This window comes from Hyperolius riggenbachi, chromosome 1 (assembly GCF_040937935.1).
Source record: "Hyperolius riggenbachi isolate aHypRig1 chromosome 1, aHypRig1.pri, whole genome shotgun sequence".
NCBI lineage: Eukaryota > Metazoa > Chordata > Amphibia > Anura > Hyperoliidae > Hyperolius > Hyperolius riggenbachi.
Genome location: NC_090646.1, coordinates 92,909,997 through 92,932,140, shown reverse-complemented (window position 1 = coordinate 92,932,140; position 22,144 = coordinate 92,909,997). Strand labels below are relative to the sequence as shown.

At 41.8% G+C, this 22,144-nt stretch overlaps 1 protein-coding gene across 5 annotated transcripts in view; it reads left to right on the top strand.

The window, feature by feature from the left end:
* SORCS2 (sortilin related VPS10 domain containing receptor 2) overlaps positions 1-22,144 on the top strand; it is a 1,283,452-nt gene that overhangs the window by 691,062 nt on the left and 570,246 nt on the right. The window lies entirely within an intron of this gene.

Here is a 22,144-nt window from a genome sequence, read left to right as displayed (position 1 = left end):
CTATTGTATCGGATTGATAACCAGTAAATATTACTATAAATTACCTACAGTAAAAATTAAAAGGTACAAAAAAAATAATTTTAATATGATTTATAATTAACCACTTTATCCTATCTGGATGATTATAATTGTCCAGATAGGAGCCGTGCTAGTCTATCTGGATGCATATATGTTTCCATTGTTCCTGTGAAGGGTGTGCGCATGTGGCTGCTCCCACCACTGGTTCATAACGGAATTTACATGGCAGCGATTGTTGAAGTGGAATATGTGCTCCCTGAGCCAATAGAAGTGTGTGGAATGAATGGACATGACCTCGATCAGGGGTCATGTTCATTCATAATAACAAAAGTAAAATGTAATGTATAAAAAAAATTCAACACTTCCTGGTAACCCAGTATAGTGTTTGTAATGCCATCCATTGGCTAAAAAAAGTAAAATTACAGTCAAAATTCATTAGAATAAAAACATTTCTGAAAAAAAAGTTGCCTTAAGGACCCAGCTCTTTTCATATGTGTGTCATGAGGGTATACTACTGTTATTTTAGCAAATGGGCTTAGAATTATTAACAGGATACAAAAGAAAAAAAACTAAAACACACAAAACCAAAATTACACTTTATTTCCAAATAATACATTGTTGCCATACATTGTACTACAGTAGGAGCATAATGTAAATGTTGTGATAGCTGGGACAACTGGGCAAATAACATGTACCGTATGCGTTTTATTTATATTATGGAATTGAGGAAATAGTCTATTTAAAAAAAATATTGTTTATTTCCTATAAAATGCATAGTAAATAAAATAATTATTAGAAAACAAGTATCTCCTACATAAAGCCTAATTTGTGGCAAAAATCAAAAAACAAGATATATATCATTCAGGTGTGAGAAGCAGTGATAAAGTTATGGCCAACTGAATGGGAGGAGCGCTGACAGTTGAAAAATGCTCTTGTTGGTAAGGGCAAATGGTCTGTGGGGTGAAGTGGTTAAAAGATCGCTATAATGAAAAATTGTACATTTCAAGCATGTATGTGTATGCATATGTTCAAAATGTACCTCTGTCCCAGAGTATCATTATTGATTTATAAAGCGCCAACCTAATTTGTGGTGCTGTACAAAGTAAGGAACAAACATGGGGTGCAAAATAATACAGACAATGGTATACACCAATATTCAAAACACAGAATCGCTACAAAATACAGAAATGATAATTACAGTGACCAAGTTAATATGAATAAATGTGTAACAGATTCCAAGACACAAAAGGGTGAATGCAATATAAATGTATTTTTTTCCTATGTTGCTGTTGCTTGTATAACAGAACTGACAGATTTTGGACTAGTTCATTTCCTTATGAGGGATTATCAGAGTTTTCTTTATTTTTAAAAGCACAGCCTGAGTGGCTATTTCTCAGTCCAATTGCCAAAATAGTGTACAAGCAAGTAGATAATCTGACCAACATCTTTGGATAGATCCTTTCCAGGTAGTGCTTTTTTAAAGAATAAAGGAAATACTGAGAATCCCACATGAGGAGATGGGCTAGTCCAAAACATGTCAGATCTATCAGATTTCTACTAACTACTGTAAGCTACAGCAACAAAAGAAAAAAGTAACGTTATGATAGTGGTTCAAACAAGCATTAAAACATATATTTTTCCGTTGAAAGGTTAAAGTCGGCAATAGTTACAAGGAAAAACTGCATTTAAAATGCGGTCATTCCCATCAGAAATATCATCTTTTTAGCGGTCGCAGTTCAGAATTTCTCTTTGCCTGGTGTGTGCTCTGCTCATCCCATCATACAGCCCCTTTGAAGTTGTCTTGGCCATTATCGCGACCTACCGCAGCCTCCTGCATCCAGGCGCAGCTAATGGCTTTGCTGATTCTTTTATACTTTGTTCGTTCTCTATTTTTCTATGATAAAACAATAAAGATTTCTGCACTCAAACTATAAAAATCAACTCAACTTCCTACTTAAAAAACAATAAACGTAAAATAAAGATAAAACTAGATTTTAAACCTCAGTGGAATTCAAAGATACAGCCTTGTAAAAGACCCCTTTTGTGTAGCTACTTTATTAGAGGAAGTGGCTAATTACTGGAAGTTCACAGTCACAGATAAAGAATGTCTTCTGGCTGCCTGCTGGCTCTGCTCCCGCTGTTGTAAGACAGACAAGAATCTGTGTCTTGTTTCAGAAAGACCATCCAGTGATGTGCGAAGAGAGGAACTGAATGACAGTGCTGTTGTAAACAAGGTGACCCAAGATGGCCGCTATTGTAGGGCTGTGTATTTATGTATTGGTCACATGGCTGGTTTGTCAATTACTCATTTCACCCCCTTTCACATCAGCGTTCTAATTTGCCAACAAGTTGGTTTAAGTGTGCTGGAGACCTCCAGAGGTGAAACAATGGGAGAGATGTGGGAAGCCTTGTTCACTGTCTGGTGAAACGAAAATGAATGTTAACAAGCTCTAGTGGTCAGACGTCTACTCTGCAGAATTCATTCATTCAAGGATAGTTTTTATTGGAAGCTGAGTACAATTATTATAGGTTTTTCAATTCACATTAAATATTTTTCAGTGTTATGGTAATGTAATGCAAAATTAAAGAGAACCCGAGGTGTGTTTAAAGAATGTTATCTGCATACAGAGGCTGGATCTGCCTATACAGCCCAGCCTCTGTTGCTATCCCAAACCCCACTAAGGTCCCCCTGCACTCTGCAATCCCTCATAAATCACAGCCATGCTGTGAGGCTGTGTTTACATCTGTAGTGTCAGTCTCAGCTGCTCCCCCGCCTCCTGCATAGCTCCGGTCCCTGCCCCCGTCCCTTCCCTCCAATCAGCAGGGAGGGAAGGGATGCAGGCGGGGACTGGAGTTCTGCTGGAGGCGGGGAGAGCAGCAGACTGACACTATAGAGATAAACACAGCCAGCTCTGACAAGCTGTTTGTCAGCAGTGTGGCTGTGATTTATGAGGGATTGCAGAGTGCAGGGGGACCTTAGGGGGGTTTGGGATAGCAACAGAGGCTGGGCTGTATAGGCAGATCCAGCCTCTGTATGCAGATAATATTCTTCAAACCCACCTCGGGTTCTCTTTAAGGGTGAATAAAATAAATCACAGAATGTATCTGTTTCTTTGAAAGGGGGATTATGATAATGGTACATGCCAAGCAAGGGGCGGGCATAACTAGAGAGGAGCAGCACCTGTGATCACAGGGGGTAGGGGCCCAGGGCTGTGGGGGGTCCCAACTTCTAACTTTCCCTTCCTCTGATACAGGGGACTATACTTCAGATCAGGTGTCTTTGGTGGCTACACATGTTCAATGGGTGTAAAGATCAAGATGGCCACACTTATTTTATGACTTTTCTGAGATGGGCCCCTGGGTTGTGATGGCCATCAAGGGGATGCAAGGGAAGGGATATAAACATTGGGGGGCCCCATCAGAGTTTCACGGGAGGGCCCCATGAATTGTAGTTAAACCACTGTCCCAAGCCATAAATAACCTGGAAGGTTTTACTGTGCTTTTTAGTAGGCATCCATCATGCACCTTTCTCTAGCTAACAAGAGACCTCCGGGATGGAATAATTAACACCCTTACCACCACCACAGTTATTGAAATTAATTTTGAACACTTTTTCCATTTCCTAATTGTGCAATTTGAAATACCGGTGGATAAGTGGAATCAGCTAATTCCATGGAAAATAGTCAATTGGGAAAGTGGAATTAAAGAGGCTGGCCCAGTTCAGGTGTGCGTTATCAAAAAGTACCAAAAAGTAGGTGAAAAAGTACTGTCAAAATTATTTTCTTGCTTGCTGGTGGCTTAAAAGGTATTGATTAGGAGAAAAAGTGACTTGAATAGGGGCCGCAGTGTAGAGTTCCAATGTGTTGGTATATCACATGCGACTAGGGTGGTACAGATGCTCTTACCGCTGCTGTTGCAGTTTGGGGCTTGTGAGAATGACCACTGACCCTACTTGTATATTGTAATAAAGTTTGAAGGCCAAGGTACATGATACACATAGTTGGGCTAACAACATTTGCAAAACATGGCACATAAGTGTGATGACCTTATCGAAGTTTGGACAAGATTTTTCTGCTCGTCACATGAAACAGCCACTTGTCCTCGTAGTCCTCTTAGAATCTTTGGGCCTGTGTGACTTTTTTCTTCTAGGCACACAAGCTGAAGCACAGCGTGACAACAACATTGGGGCTATCCTGTTAGGTACCTAAATTGCACATGTTCTGGTGAAGAAGGAAGCAACGGAGGTGGATGTATCATGAGGTGTGATCATCTACACTTGGACTGGGAAGAGGAGATACACAGAAGAATCCCTTGCCAGTGCCACACCTTGTCCAGCATTCAATAGTGTGAACCAATGCACAATGAAAGAAATTTAGCCATTTTGACCATGTCTGCTGGTTCAAGTATTGGTGCTAGCATAAACCCTTTATACAATGGCATTACTAGTGCCATACACACTTTACCAACTATCTGTTGGTGTAGGGCAGGTAATAGGGATAGCCTGGAATCCACCAGTCAAAATTTTTCACATTAGTTTACAAAAGACATGCTAGTCTACAACGTGAAACGACAGATGTGGAACTATAAAAATTGAATTGTTTTTAAATCAATTTTTGAATGTAAGAGTGTGTGGAAGGAAGGGGCTTTCTCTTTGATATTTTTTTGTGTGATGCATGACTGGTATCACAGGAAACTAGGAGACTTTAAAGAGGAACTGTAACCAATGGTTGAACTTCATCCCAATCAGTAGCTGATACCCCCTTTCCCATGAGAAATATTTACCTTTTCTCAAAAATATCATTAGAGAGGTCTGTATGGCTGATATTGGGGTGAAACCCTTCCCACAGTGTGATGTCAGGACCTAGGTTTTTTGGGGCATTTTGGGTAATAATGGCTGTTTCCAACTGCCAAGCAACCAGTATCTCCCTCTGTGCATATATAAAAACAACCTTTTAGCCTATCACATTGTTAGGGGTGTGGTTATAGATAATGGCAGTTGGTGCTGTCTAGTTTTTTTTATGTCTGCCAGTAGTAAAGATGATGAAGTGCAGGCTGATTGTGAATCAAACAATGTGAACAAATTACATGGTTCTTGATCTCTCTCCTATTTTTTAACTTTTCGCTTTGCAATGCATTGATTTATTTTTTCCCCCTTTTTGCTAAAGTTCTTCTTCAAATAAAAAGCCACAGGATGCCTTCCTTCTCATTCTCCTCTTCACACTTCCATACATTAACAGGTGTACGGGAGAGGGATAAGTTAATATTAAGAAATATCCGCCGCAGAAAATTCACTCATGCCCTGGCTGCTAGCGGGGCACCATTGACAAAAAGTCACACCGTATCTAAATATATCTTCTTCCGTGCTGGTTTTATTTTTGATTTATAGCTGTAAAAATAACTCCTGTGATTGAAATGTCAGTCGGGTCATTAGCTTCAAGTTTTCTGAATGTTACCATGAAATATGCTTGACACATCTCTCAGCGTCACAAGGTTCTGAGATATTCCCGGTGGAAGCAAAGACCTTGCGTGCCAAAGTCTTCTGAGCACATCTGAGTCACTCTCTTGGAAGTGCTGACTGTCATTCACTTTCTGATGATGTATGGAGAAAGGGAAATATTTCAAATTATGTAAAAAAGAAAAAAAATATCTATAGGTTTTTTTTTTTTTAGTTAAAGTTCAGTGTTAATAGTTAAACAGGGATGTTTGATTTACTTTATGTACTGCACACTTTTGTCTGCTCCGAGCAATTTGCAGCATGAAGGCCGTATTTGAGACACTAGGAGTATATTAAAAAGTGTGCAAGGCCAAACAATGCATCTATATCACATCTACAGGGATAGAAGAAGTCCTTGCAGATGGCTCTTCTGTTTTTAGGAAATGGGATTTACATCCGTTCCAGCTGTAATTATAACATGTCCTCACACAAACTTACTTCTTCTTACTTTAAATATAGTCTATGCGTTGAAATCTCCTCATAGTTTGGCAAGTCTAGCCTTCAACATCCTGATGGCTAAGGCAGGGAGCACACAAGTCCTGGCGTTTTTGTGTCAGATTTTGGGATTTCCAGTGCTTAGTATTTGCTCTGTGATCGTGTTTTCCTTTTGCGTTTTTCATTTGTTTGTGATTTTTTTGAATTGCAGCGGACTACATTGTGATCAGGAACGTGCATGTTATGCGGAAAAAAGCAGAAGGCTGTCTGATATTACATAGCGGAAAATTGCATATGTGGAACACAAACTAAGGCAAACAACATTTATATCCCGAGCGGGCCAGTTGCCTAAGCGGGCCAATGACCTAACTGGCACTGGCCAGTGTGCTCCTGGTCTTAATGTTCCTCCCAATTAGGGATGAATGGAATTGAGCATTCCGCCAAATGTTTTTTTGTTATTTTTGTTAATAAAGTTTATTTCTTGAAATATGATTTATTTTGCGGGTGTACGCTATTTTACCTGGAATCTGCAATTCCGAATGCCAACTGCAGTACACTACCGAATCCTCTAATTGGCCTAATAATTCAGAGTCTTGTTATTTGGAATATTGCAGAAGTCTGATTTCCAAATACCGCTTTCCATTTCGGAAAGCTATTTCCGATCAGAAACATGGCAATCACCTTTTGCAAAAAGGATCATATCTGAAATATATGGTTTACTTAATGATCCGCCTCTATCCTTCCACCATGGATACGTACAGAGATGGGAGTCTGACTTGGGAGGTACTAAAACTAAAGAAGAATGGGAAAAGATATGGGGTACAATTCCATCCTAAGCTTTCTCTTAACCTAGCATTAGTCGAATCTGCTTACAAAGTGATGTTAAGATAGTGCTGGGTGCCATCTTTCCCAATCTAATACAGGCTATTGCTTCCAAGGCTGTAACACTAAGGCCCCATTCACACTTGCGTTTTGCCTTGCAAACGGACCGGATCCTGATCGGATCAGGACCTGATCCTGATCGGAACCGTACGGTTCCGATCAGGATCCGATCAGGATCCGGTCCGTTTGCATCAGGCATGCATCAGGCTGCCATCCGGATCCGTGGGCAAAAAATAGCGAAATTAAATAAAAAAATGTTGGGGTCAGCAGAAGGTGCACCTGGTGCACCTGTAGAATCAGGTTCCTCCGCTGTAGGCCTCACCTCCACCTCCGACATTCTGCCAAAACAGCTCCAGCACGTCTGTCACTGCTGCTCCACTCCAGACATGCTTGGCCCATGTGTCCCCATCCGAAATGGCAGCTTGGATACGCATAGGAAGTGGGGTAGAACGTCAGGTTTTTGTAGGCAGTGTGTTCTGTGCCTTCCGTTTCCCATTGGTTTCTGTGTTCCTGATGGTGCTGTCAGGCTCAGGTCAGGTTCCGGTCAGGATGCGTTGGCCGGAGATCCAGACCCAAAAAATAGCGCATGTTGGAAAAGAGTCCGGAGTCCGGATCCGATCCGGCTCCGGTACGTACGGAACGGACGTGTGTGAACGTCCGCATAGACATTACATTGCTATGCGGAACGTACGTTCCGTTTGTACAGTATGCGTTCCGGATCCGATGCGGAAAATCCTGATAGCGAACGCTAATGTGAACCGGGCCTAAAGGAAACAGGCTGACACCACAGTCCTCCAAACAGAGTACTGTTACCAAGGTTGCATAGAAGAGCAGTTTGAGTTTGTCAGGTTTGGAAATTCTTAGCTGGTTGCAAATTGAAATTTTATTGAAATTAATTTACAAAAAAACAACTGCAGCACCAATCTGTTCTTATATCTCTGTTTTGAGTGGCAAGGGAAGAGTATAATTCTTTGCTGAGACTGCTCTCCAGGCCACAGACAGGAAAATCACTTTTAATTCCTGGCAGGCCAATGACAGTTTCTGTCCTTAGCCCATTTGAAATGTCTGTGATGAAATCCCTTGAGGATCCCTGGAAGAGATAGACTATGAAGCTAGCTAAGGTCAGGAGGTGATAGTGAGCCAGGCAGAGTAATATCCAGTTGTCATCTTTCTCTTTGTGTGATGAACACAGCACAGACAAGCATGGTAGATTCCTACATGAGGGAACAGAGCATCTTATGCCAAAGGAATACACGAGGGGTTAGCAAAAATAGAACGTGGGAGATAGGCGGGCCATGAGAGATATGACGCAAGCTGACATTAGAGACATTAGAGTTTCCTCATCTGGTTATTGGATGGCTGCAGGTAACTTTTCACCCACTATGTTTGTGAATAGTAGAGCATTAGCCAAGGATGAGCATGTATGAACTGTAGATTGTGTAAGGCTTTATGAATGTCATTGAGTTCCAATTTTTCCAATGGCAACTATCAAATGTTTCAAATTCAAATAGTTTTCTTCCAACTGCCAGTGTGCCACTGAGGATGGAAGTAAGGGAATTGTCTCTAAAGGTGCCCATACACGGTACAATTTTTCGATTCGATAATTTAGTTCATTATTCCGTTAGATCGAATATAAATATTTTTCCATCATGTCTGATCGGATTTTTATAGAAAAAAGCGGGATAATCGTTTTTCTTGATCGATTTTTTTTTTCAACTTTCATTCGATTGTTTTGGTCAAACAAACGGGAAAACTGAACGTTTTTTATTGTACCGTGTATGGGTACCATATGAGGGATAAAAAGAGCAGTCTTCCTACTGAGGATTTACAGGGGAATTGGCAAAAAAAATTAGAATATCGTGCAAAAGTTTATTTATTTCAGTAATTCAACTTAAAAGGTGAACCTAATATGTGAAATAGACTCATTACATGCAAAGTGAGATATTTTAAGCCGTTATTTGTTATAATGTTGATGATTATGGCTTATAGTTTGTGAAAAGCCCAAAATAAAAATCTCAGAATATTAGAATATTGTAAGACTGTTCAATATTCTAGGCTCAAAGTGCCAAACTCTAATCAGCTAATTAATCTAAAACACCTTCAAAGGTGTTTTCCTACTTTTTATTATCCATTCAGTTAACATATTTGCTTTTGTGCACAAGTAATATTGCCTGTTTACAAATTACAAGGTCCCGAAGTACAGTTTATCTGCTCTGAAAGCTACCATTGCATTTTATTCATACATTTTAATATATAAATACAGCAGGTCTCTAGTGAACATTTCTCATCTGTCTCTGCTTGTCAGCTCAGTACAGTTCCGTCTCAGCACATGGCTGACTGTAACTAGTTCTATCCACAGAGGAATGTAAACAAAAGACAATGTTATCTCGTCTTCGGGTGTGGATCACAAGCTGAAGGTGCTTTCCACTGCAGAATGAAATGCTGTGTTTAGCTGTTTGAATGCTGTTCTGCTACAATTTTTTTTTAGTGATAGTAGGTTTAAAGGACTTCCAAAGCAAACTAAAAAATCAATTTTTTACTCACCTGGGGCTTCTTCCAGCAGCAGTCTCAGTCCCTTGCCAAGGCTGCCGGTGGTCCTCGGTGTCCCCGCTGGCCACCCGCAATGATGGCGATCCGCCAGTGGGGTTGGCTCTTCTGCACCTGCCCACGCGACCACATCATCACTACTGGGCAGGCACAGTACGCGCCAGATGACTTGGACACAGGTGCAGAAGAGCTGACCCGGCCAGCAGGTCGCAATCATTACGGGTGGCCAGCGGGGACACTGAGGACCACCGGAGCTGCAGCGAGGGACTGAGACTGCTGCAGGAAGAAGCCCCAGGTGAGTAAAAATAGATTTAGAAGTTTGCCTCGGAAGTTTTTCAAGGCTGTAAATAATCTTTTAGAGCAAAGAAGAAATCCTGAGTTTCAGACCACTTTAAGTAATTTTACATAAATGTTCACAGACACACTGTTTAATACCACTGAAATGTCTGTCTCTGTGTCTAGTGACCAAATAACTTCACTGTTATATTAAGGAATTCACGAAGCCTGCACACCAGGGGTTGGTTTTAATAAGAATGCATAAGGGATTTTTTTTTTGGGGGGGGGGATTCACTAATGAAGTTGACATTTAATGAGTGATTATTTGGAAGGTCTGTGAACAAGCGCTCTGTCTGGACTTGATATCTTTCAGGAGATGTTAAGAAATAATTACTGCTAATATGTGAGAAAGTTTAAATAACCTTTTAACTTGATTAAGTCATTAGTCGAGCTGTTAATTCATAAGCTTAGAGGCCAATGAATAAATTATTAATTGCAATTAAAGTTTGGCCAGCATTCAGAAGTAATCTTGAATTGCAGGAGATAAAATAATTTACTTTTGATGTAAATTTTAAACATGTATTTCAATAGCAAAGGGTGATAGTATTAGAAAGTGCTGTCAAATATTGAGCGGGCTAAATGGACAAACATGTGATATATAACAATGTTCTGTATCGTCAAGGTCACCATAGAATAAGGGAATTCAGAATGGAACTAAAACAGCCACTGAACTAAATCTGGACTGAGCTGACAAGCAGAGACAGATAAGCAATGTTCACTAGATAGCTGCCGTATTTACATATATATTGAAATCTATGAATAAAACGTATTTCCAAGTAGGGATGGCCCTGCCTAGGAGAACTCACGGATAAGCATGTGATCAGTTTGCTCAGCTGGTAGATTTGTAAAGTTCTGTAAAGTTCTGATTTGCTGTGATGATGACTTCCTGATTTATTGTATAATCATGACCAGAAAATCAGAGCCTTACAAATGAAGTTTTCTATAATTTTTCATAGATATCTTGGGTACGTTGGGTGTTAATTCACGAAAAGTCTGTTAAAAGTCTGTTAAATTGCCATGCATGATGGCGCACAAAGAATTTACTGGTACCTATGCCAGCAGGGTAGAGCGCGTTTCGCATCTAGCGCAACCTGCAGCACCTGGGAAATTAGCGCACGTAGGCCTCAATTCACTAAGATCATGCTGGAGATAATAAGGCAAGAGAAAACTTACCTCCACATAAGAGAGAGTTATCTTATCTCTTCATTCCTTAAGTTACCTCCTCTGTAGTTAATTTACCTCCTCTGTAGTTATTTTCACATGCAGTTAATAAACAGCCTGTCTTTAACTCTGGAGTTATTTTAAGGATTGAAGAGTTAACTTAAAGACAGAAGAGTTAATTTAGGTTTGCCTAAATTGAGGTAAAATGTTTCCTGAATACTACATGCCTTATCACCATGGTAACAACTCTAGAAGAGTTATTAAAGACAGGAGATAAGCTTAGTGAATTGAGGCCATAGTGTACTGCACATTATAACATGAACATGTGCAGTACACCACTTGCGCTAATTTTCCAGTAGGTGCTGCTCTGTTGTCTCAAGATTGTACAGTGTATGGTACACACAATATAGCTTTATCCTTAAAAAATTATATATGAAGTTATATTCTTGTATAAAGAACTTAAAATAGATATATCTTAATCAATCAAAGCTTGGTAATTGTCTCTAAGCTTGCATTTGCATTTTAAATAGTAATGCTTACTGATTGTATATGAAGTATAGCATAAAAAAGTTATCTAAGGGCCCGTTCAGATCAGAAATGCGGATGGCCATGCGTGCGGAACGCGTGCGGACCGCAACGCGTACGAACGCATGGCCATCCGCGTTTGTGTGCGTTGCGGGCTGATCCCATCACTGAAAAGTGAATGGGACAGCCACGCGTTTTTGCAAAATCTGCGTGCAGCATGCGTTCCCGGACCGCACAGGTCCGGAACGCATGCAGTGTGAACATCAGACATTGCACTCTATGCAATGTCTGATGTCGTACGTTTTGGCCACCTGCATGCGTTTCCAAAACGCGGCTGGAAACGCGTGCAGTGTGAACGGGCCCTTAAACTTAAAAAACTGCTGAAGTTTGAAAATGACAAGTCTTTAAAGTTTATATAGACTAATTGTCAATGAATTCACCAAGAATAATGCATATTACCTCTCTGATGTATTTTTCAGAATCACGTCTGTGAGAAGGCAGGTTTTCGGCCTAAGATGTTTCAATCAGCAAAGATATCAGGCAATAATAAAGTCTTTTATAGAGATTTTCTCCCCAGAAATAATATAAAGGGACTTCCAAACTATTTTTAAATTAGTACATATGACTCAATTGTTGTTTTTTATAACATTTCTGAAAATACATGTACATGACTTCACTTTTATATTTAGATGGGGATCTCTAGATGCCCCCTGTGGTTATAAGTGGTAATAGACGGCACAAGGCTTAGGGCCTTATAATAGAACAACAGTCTTAAGGTGGCCATACACTGGCCCGATTCGCCGCCGTTTCGACAGCAGATTCGATCACTGGGATAGGGTAGGGAGCGCGTCGCTAGCGGCGTTCGAGTACCCGACGACCGACGCAATAGAGCCCTAATACATTACCTGCTCCGCCGGCACGTCTACGTCCGGTCACCGCTGCTCCTTGTCCGCACTGGTCTCCGGCATGCTTCAGTTCCTCCAGCCCGGCAAGAAGTTTAAACAGTAGAGGGCGCTCTACTGTTTAAACTTCCTGCCGGGCAGGAAGAAGTAAAGCATGCCGGGGCCGGAGACCAGAGCGGAGACGGAGCAGCGGTGACCTGGGGACTGGAGTCGCGCCGACGGAGCAGGTAATGTATGCGGGCATGCGGGCGAGGGGAGCTGCGGCAGCACCACCACCACCACAACAGATTGTGAACGGTTTCAGGCTGAAATCGGTTCACAATCTGTTTGCAGTAAAGGTAGCCATACGATCCCTCTCTGATCAGATTCGATCAGAATGGGATCTGTCAGTTGGTCGAATCTGATGGCAAATCGACCAGTGTATGGCTACCTTTAATACAATCTGAAATAAATGTATTATTTTGATCAGCTTATTAGATATGTGTGAACACTATGTGATTAACATTTAGCAAATAAAGCAGGCTTTAGTTTCAGCAGGGTATATCTTGACCTTAATGGAAAAAACTTACTAACACAACAAATACTGTATAACAGGTGAACATTTCTTCAATACTATCTCATTTTTAACCTTGTAGGAATAGACCGCTCACTTACAAAAATAATACTGACAATTAAAATAATCTAATTATGATTCTGATCATACTCACAAATCTTGAAATTCACTCAAATAATCTGCAAACCATTTAAACATTTGTAAACGATCTGGGCAAGGGGGAGATCATTTCTCTGCATTAATATGAGATTCTGACAGTTCCTCCAATAAATGTAAAATATTTTATATTTGTCACCATGCAGCTGAAAAAAAGGCTGCTATTTATTATTATAATTTAGAAAATAGATTTTATTTCTGAAATCTTGTATTTTTAATTTGGGTCCACTTTAGGGTGTATTTTACACAATAATTCAAAACTTTTCAGTATAGTAGGGTAAGAGGGAGCGGGATGTGTGAAAAAAAATTCTCCAGCAAGTGCCCCCATTGTTTTAGTATGCCCTAGCCATGGGATCCAATCTTTTACTACTTAAAAAAGAAAAATCTCTTATTATAATATCAACATTAAAGAGGAGCTGTTAGGTATAGGGTCTCAGAGAAAATAAACACATATATCAGTAGCTAAAGATTGGCTGTACTTACATTACATATGCATTTCACTGTCCACGTTTGGATTTCACAGAATTTGTATATAGTATATGCAGAGATAGATGCTCCTGACAGCTCATGGCAGGCTCCATGTTTGTGAAGCCAAATGTGTCGTCATGTCCTGCCTGCTTCTGGTCACAGATAAGCTCGTTCTTGAACAACACGGTGTGCAGTGAATATTAATGAGCCATGTGGCTAGGAACAATAGCTGACTCCTGCAGTGTAGTCTGCCCGAGATTTATCAGTGCTTCGCGCGCTGGACTGATTAGAAGCTGCTGTACCGTCTCATTAGCAGCCGAGGGGAGGGCCCCAGAATGCTTTGCAGTTTAGCTGCAGCTTGCGTCTTTATGGGTCTATAACAGACTAAGATAAGCACACATCAAAGGTAACTGAAATGTTTATCTTCACTAATGGCTTTTGAGCTTCCTTCTAAACTGTTTAACACAGGAGAATAGAGGTTTAAATTAGCTTCTGCAGCCTGACAGTTACTCTTTAATGATGCTTGAGGTCAAGGATGTCAGGGATTATAACAGAGGCATACAACTGAAATGATAGTAAAGTCCAAAGAATACACAATGATAGCTGCAACCACTCATTTATTCATTAATATATATATCAAAAAAATCACACAACATACATGAATTTCAAAAGGAAGGTTACAGATAGTATAATAAACCATTGTTAAACAATAGCTCATAGCAGTAATACAGGTGCCTCGCAATAAATCAAAATATTATCCAAAAGTTAATTGATATCAGTGTAATTTAATCAAAAATGTAGAACTCACATAAATTAAGTTCATTAAACTCCGGGTGATATATTTCAAGCATTTATTTCCTTTCATTTTGCCTATTATGGCTTATAGCTAATGGAAACCCCAAATTCAGTACCTCTAAAATGTTGAATATTGTGAAACAGTATTATAGACTCATGGGTCCTTATTCAATTCACTTTTTATCCTAAGATCTCTCCGAGGACATAACCAATTTCATCTCTTTAAAATAATTTTTCAGCTTTTAGCAGTTAAAAAAATAGGTGAAAAGGTTCTCTCATAATTATGTTTAGTATTTTCTACCTCGACAGTGTCTTCATTGGCATTTTATTGACAAGGTGTGAAAATATGACCGAGTAGAAAACCATGGTGTCTCAGGCCACTTAGGTAATCAACCTAATGCTGGGAATACACAATGAGTTTTTTTCGGCAGATTTACTGGCTTATCGATTTTCCAATAATTTTTCCGATCATTTTTCCGATCAAATTCTTTTCACTTCTTTGAGAAAATCGATCAGAAAAACCAAATATGATTACAGCTCATAGCATTTTAGTAAGAGAGAAGGGCGGGGAGAGGTGGAGATCCACACGGCGATTGACGTCAGTAGAGGCAGAGCTACAGCTCAAAGCTCTGCCTCCCTAGGCAGCAAAAGCCACGACCAAAAAAGTCGTGGATGTTTGCCCCGGGATTTGGGGGGTATAAACCCCTCGTTTTGCCGCGGTGATGCAGTGGTTTACCTCTACTCAGACTCCTGAAGCAAACTATGAGGTAAAAATAGCAATTTTTTGTCCGCTTCAGTCTCTCTTTAGTTAGATTTCCCGACTCTACAATGGTGAATAAAGTAGAGACGTCACTAAAGAAGAGATTAGATTGTGAGCTTCTCTGAGGGACAGTTAGTAACGTGACTGTAGACTGTTTACAGCTCTGCAGAAGATGTCAGTGCTAAATAAATAAACAATAACAACAATGAAGCATAAAATAAAATGAACCATGTATTAGACCAATAGTAAATGATGGTCAAGGGAACTTGATATCACACCATCAACGGCATCAGAGAGAGATAAAACATGATAACAATAAGACAGAACTGAAACTAGGCTGTCATAGCCACAATGACACATGGCATCTCTGGAGATGACTTAGTAAATCAGGTTTATCCCGTACATCGACCAAGGAGTGACAAAGTTTTGCCATATCTTAGATTTCTTTTCCTGCTCTTCTCAGGATTATATATTATGAATTCAGTGCGACTATCTGAGCAATCTCTTTAGCCTGTTTTTGTGTTCAGTCGCATGCGTGTCAGATAACCGTAAACATTTTGCTTAAAATCAAACCATAGCTGGGAGAACAAGTATTTACTCTGATGAAGCAGATGTATCGTGGGAATTATCCTCCCTGCGCTAGAGCGCTGCTTGTTTTCCAAACTGAAAGATTCATTTGCATTGCGGTAGTGTCAGTTCCAATTATTGAGAACATTCTGTGTTTCAGTTGCCGTTTCATCTGTTGACTCCACAGCTGAAATGTCTCATGACTAGAAGAACCAGATGAGATGACCAGGCCATCTCTCTTCCATTGTTCCAAGGGGTTATTTGCGAGAGGGAAGCAGACAAGGTTAAACTGCGCATAGATAATATTTATAGAGTGTAATGGAATCATATCAAGTCACAGATGGACACATGGTTAATGTCTATGTGTAATTAATTGTCTCGCTTGAAGCCCAACTCCAGACTCCAGTTCTAAATACACCATGTAATAGCTTAGTACGCCGAGCCATTTTCAGAGTGATACCCAGAATTCCCTGATATTTTTTAACCTTGGTTTGACAGCTGAATTGCTGCACTGCTTATTTTGTAATGCTATTGCCTTTTTATCCTGTCCCATGAAAATCTTAACTGTCCTTATGAGTTCTTCATGTGTATGTGTATGTTTTAAAATTATTTATTAAAGAGGGTTATATAATTTTTGCATTTGAAGAGGTCCCTCTTCCCATCATCTGTATCTCGAGAAGGGAAAGTGCCATGGCACTTTTCTGCAAGGGGGCGGGGCTAAGTGGCACATACCGGCAGACACGGGATGTGGGGAGGGATTTGGAAGGAAAAGATCCGCCAAGTTGTTTATAGTAGAAGACTGATGATTAATTGTGCAATTTAGATTGATTTTGCTATTTAAAGATGATAATCTTTTCTATGGGGAGCAAACCTACTATCTGTCCTACTTCAAATCCAAGAACTCAAAAAAGTACAAAGATTCTTGCAGCACAGATCGGTAATGACTGTTTTGTTTGTTAGCTTACACACGTCATGTTCTACTCAGGTGAGTCCAGGCTGAGAACGTCTCTCAGGGAGAACAGTAAATCTTGGTGTGGATCTCTTTTCTCACCTCACAACCTGTCTCCGGGGAACTCAACATCCCGAAGTGAATCCTTAAAGAGAAGCCGAGCTGAAGCTTAGTGTAATGATCTGCTCAGCTGCCTGTGCAGGCAGGCAGCTTTTTGACCATTGTTTGGGTTTGCATGCTGCAGGACTCTGGAAAGAAGAGCTTCTGTCAGTTTTGCAGCTTGTGCTTGCTGAGGAATTTGCATACGTTGTCATGCAAATTGCCTGGCCACATTCATTGGAGGCGTGTACTATAAGTACTATGTGTTTCCCCACAATGCTTGGCTGGTCATAAGGATTCCTTCCTGCGAAACACTCCTGGAGGAGTGTCAGCCTTACTCTTTGTTTGAAGATCAGCTTAGAGTAATTTCTGAAACTGCGCTAGGCAGGTTTCTCTAGTGCAGTTAGGATTGCTTATCTGTTTGTTTGTTCTGTTGCGATTGTCCTGTCCCAGCGGTGGTCGACAGGAAATCGTTCTGATCTCTGTTCTTGGAGTATAGCTGGTGCAGCGGTTGCTACCAGCTATCTCTTCTGATCTGTCTCACTTGGATCGCACTAGCATCGTGCGCTAGCGCTGTGGATCCTTCTGTTCTGTCTCCTTGGATCGCGCTAGCCACTTTCCGCTAGTGCTGTGGATCCTTCTGTTCTGCTTTCCTGGATCGCACTAGCATCCTGCGCTAGTGCTGTGGATCCTTCTGTTCTGCTACTCTGTCTGCCTGGATCGCACTCGCCTAGCGCTAGTGCTGTGGATCCTTCTGTTCTGCTACTCTGTACCTGGATCGCACTAGCATCCTGCGCTAGTACTGTGGATCCTTCTGTTCTGTCTTCCTGGATCGCGCTAGCCACTTTCGCTGGTGCTGTGGATCCTATCTCTCGCTTGTCCCTGTTTTCGTGTGTCTGTCTTGTCTGCTACGAACGCTTGCTGGAGGCTCGGTGAGGTAACCGTTAGGCAAGCGCTCGCGTCCTCTGTTACATGTTTGTCGGTCGATGGTTAGTTAGGCGTGCTTGTCTCTATTGTGCTTATCACGTGGAGACCGCGCATGAACGCGTGCACTGTTGCGAATGAGTGCGGTGTTCACGTTCAGTTAGTGCTTGTTATTTTCCGTATCTCCTCATTGTATGATTTGCTGTGCCTTTGCTATCCTCGTATTCTGTTCTGATCTGCCTTGTATCAATTTTGCCAATCGCCTTTCTTGCGGTTGCGTTTCTGTTTTGTATCTGCTGTTGTGTGTGCGCTGTCGCGGGGTGGCGACTAGATTGGCGCACACACATACAACCTGTCCCTTTGCTCGTTCTCATTCGCAATCGCTTCCCTTGCGATTGCGTTCTGCACTTCGTACAATTCCTGTCTGGCATTTGTGGAGGTACAGAGGATTGGTTCCTCTGCACTCCTCAGTGCCATCTGCCGACAGGAATTTCCCTCTACGGGTGCGTAGCACCTTTTGCTGGGTTCCTGCAATTATACGCTTGTGGAGGATTCCCACCATATCAGCGCACGCGTTGTGCGCTGATCACGGAGAAAGTTCCACAATCGTTACACTCAGGTACAAAATGACATACTCACCCAAGGGCGTATCTGAGTAATATAGAGTCTATGGCAAACACTGAAATTGCGCCCCCTCCCCCCCTGTCAGAACCCCCTTCCCCTCTAAAAACAGCATGGTGGAGCAGCATTGAAGCAGGCACCCATGGTGCTGTGGCACCCATGGCACAAGCCATGCCTGAACACCTTTAGATATGCCTCTGCCTAAGGAGAGGAAAGTGTCTGAATCCTAATGCAGCTTCTCACAGCATCCTCTAGTCCCCCGTTGCCGCTCATAGAACCCCCAGCAGTTCAGGGCTGCGCTTCTCTTCTGGCACCGGCACGGTCGTGGTGCAGCTGTGTGAGAACAGCTGCACCTGTGCAGTAGCATGGAGCCGCTCATGCACAAACTCACTGTGCAGGCGTGTCAGTACTAGCATAGGCTCATTATAGCCACACTTGTGCCTTGTTGGTAATCTTTGGCAGATTCATGAGGTGCTCGCGGTGGCAATTCAAAAATACACCGAACAAAGGTGGAGGCCAGGAGTTACGCTGCCATGGCACGTGAGCCTGCTAAAATCACCACAGGCCCAGGGGTTATGTCATGAACCGGCCCGCGGCACGCCTGCGTATCCGGTTCCCGACTGCGGGTTTGACCAGATTAAGCGGGGAACAGCCTTATTTAAGCTACAAACAAGGCTGGAACCCCTCAAACACTTCTCACTGCCACCACTAGCGGTTCGCTAGACACTTCCACTCTGCTGTCGAGTCCTCAGCGCGCAATTCGCGTTTTCGTATTCGGGTCAGCTTTGCGCTTAGGCCGAATACGGGAATGCCACGCACCCACACACACACACAGTTGCAATCTTACACTGTAGTGAAGCAAAAACCCACTAACAGTAGTTCCGAACGATACTGTTAGCCACTCTGCTGTCGCTACTCGCACTGGCGTTTTTCGTACCTTGGGTCAGCTCCGCGCTTTAGGCCAACGTATGACAAACGCCCCCACACACAATGCAATTACAATTTCATATGGTAGTGTTGCTCAAGCGTACAAATAGGCATGGACTATACACAGTTGCACTTCAATCTCTTCTAGGCTATGAGTGTTAGTTTAGTACGGCAGAAGTCAAGCTTATTAAATAATAATTTAATATTCCAGAAAAACATAGAGCAATGCAGAACAGAATATATACAAAAGATTACAAAAACCAAAGTAAAAAAGTTACAAAATTAAGAGTTACAAAGATACACACAAAAGCGATTTTGCTTACCAAAATAAACAGGGATCCAGATAGAAGAATCTTGGACTTTTGTGGATGGACACAGTTCTGGCTTTGACCAGGAGTCCACTAGCTTGGGCCAGGAGACCGGCTGCCACTACCGTCAGAAGAGAACTGATTTGAGGTAGCTGTCCCCTGGTTTTTATAATGAAATATTTGCCTTGAGGCTGTACGCCTGTGTGGACGGGGGGGGGGGGGACCTAGATTTAATTACATCCTCAGTCATAATTGGATTTCCAGAGATCTAACATCCACATACATGAAAAGATTTCCCTAGTCCAAGTTACAGGTGACAACCCCATTGTTGACAGTATTTCCTAGCTGATCAAAGATAAGGATATAGTTTGCACCTCCACCAATAATTCAATTTCCACAGGTAGAAAATGGTATCAAAAGGACTTCACCCCTTCAATAATTTCCAGTAGGCTGTGAAATACATTTCAAACATTGAGGTGTCAGCTTCCCCCTGCCCCCAAGACTCTAGCAGGCTTGCCTTGTATAATGGGACAGTGGCTGACACCAGACTCAAAAGCCATGCCGACCAGCCTATTCTTCCTCAATTGGCAGCTAATTAGCAGGCGACACAGTTTTTCCCCTGCTGGACAATGGGGCAGAGGTAATGGACATCTACATACAGAATTACATTAGACTTCAGTTTACTCTGGCCAGGTGACCAATTACTCCCAAGCCCAATACACATCTGAGGTTTTACCCAGTAGACAGAAACAGGACAGAAATATGTTCAGTTATTATCATTAACAGCATCAGCACCCCAATATATCACCACAGTACACATTACATTGGGAAGGGCAGATCGGCAGGCGCTAAGACGACTGTATTGGAAAAATGTCTTCTGTGTCTGGGCAGGCAGTAGATCCCTCTCTGATCAGATTCGATCATAGAGGAAAATATCTGATGGTCATTCTGCTGGCAGATTGAGAGATGTGCGGGTACCTTTAGAATGGTGTGGCTAATCTTACAAAGCAGGTGGAATTTTGACTGCAGTTGAGTTTCGTGATTTGCCGTAACATACTGCTATATAATGTAAATCGGTGAAGAAACAGCAGTATTCTGTACCCTGGGAAAACATTCGCTAGATGCTATCTTTTACTTTCAGCTTTCACACAAGGTTCCGCTTTGGTGCTGAGTATTGGAAATAATTGGACCTTCTGCTAAAAGACATGTCTGTTCCTATATAAAGTACATCCATACGTAGTTATATGGAAATGAGGACGTGACTGCTGGTAAGAGAGGAAGCAAAACGTATGTTATTGTGAATCTGCCCAGAGCACTTCCACTGCACGGAGCACAACTAATGAGGTAGTCACAGCAAAAGAAGTGTCATACCCCGGGGCACTTAGTACTCATCACCAACAGCATGGCATGACATGGGACAGCAGCAGTCTATAACAGGGCCAAGGGAGGAATCACTGGTCGGATGTGCTTATCCCTGCCACAAAACATATGCTAAGTGTAGTCATGTCACTTCACATTTTGTTGTAAAGTAACATGGACAGAGCCTGATTGACCTAGAGCTGAATGATACATGAGATGTCATCAGGTAGGATTGTTTATGAAAACAGACTGGAGAACAAGAAGTGACCGGAAAATCTGAAGTATGGCTTATAAAGGAGGACTCTAGCAAATGTAATTTTACCTTTCAGGTCTAGCTGCCATCTGCAAAAAGGGCACAATCGTTTCCCTGTAATCACTGTAGTTTTGAATGCTTGAGTGTAGAACAAACTGGTCAGCATTGCTCCTCTCATCTCTAGACACTGACCTTTTTGCAGCTCTGTAAAAGTGTACATGTAGGGAAAAAAGGGACCTTCAGGAGTACTCACTTCGAGAGGGGTGGAGCCTCTAGATCCTCCAGAGTCTTCCCACATCCTCCTCCACCGCGTGCATAAAATAGAGGCATGAGGAAAATTGGGCGTGGGGTGAAGCCAACATAAGTCTAAATGATAAATACCTTTGTGTATTGGATGGCTATATGAAACCAAAGGCTGCCCCTCATTCTCTGTTGTGTCACACGTCCGAGCAGTTACATGTAAATCACAGAATACATCTCCCAGAAAGCATAGTGTTGGGGGTCAGCAGACATTTATTCTTCATATATATGCAATATATTTATGCTTACTGAGTGAGCTCCATTAGCTGAACACACAAAGCTGTCCAAACAAAGCTGTGACATTCAACCTTCTTAGAACAACCAGTCCCTCCTCTCCAAAATATCTTTATCAGCATTTAGGCCTCTTACACAGACGTTAAGGTCGCATAACGTGCCCCCAATGCAACGCATTGAAAGACTATAACTTTGACGTTATTTAGCCCTGCGTTTGGTGTGCCGTTTTCGTCGCACAGTGATAGAACGAAAATGGCGCATGCGTAAAGAAAAAAAAAAGAAAGCATTACTGAGCATGTGCAAACAGTCTAACGCAGGTAAAACCGTGTATAACGCATAGCATGCAGCACTTTCATTTAACGTGCAGCATTAGACACCAACGCAACGTCTGCACTGTGAACAGTCCATTGATTTTTCATTGCTGTAAGTTACTGTGCGTTACATGTTGTTGTAACGTGCGACTTTAACGTCGCACTGTGAAAGAGCCCTAAAGGAAGCAAAGGGCATTTTATGTGAGGAGCTGTAAACACAGGTTGTAATCTGAGACTGTGGAGAAAATGTGATGTGTTCT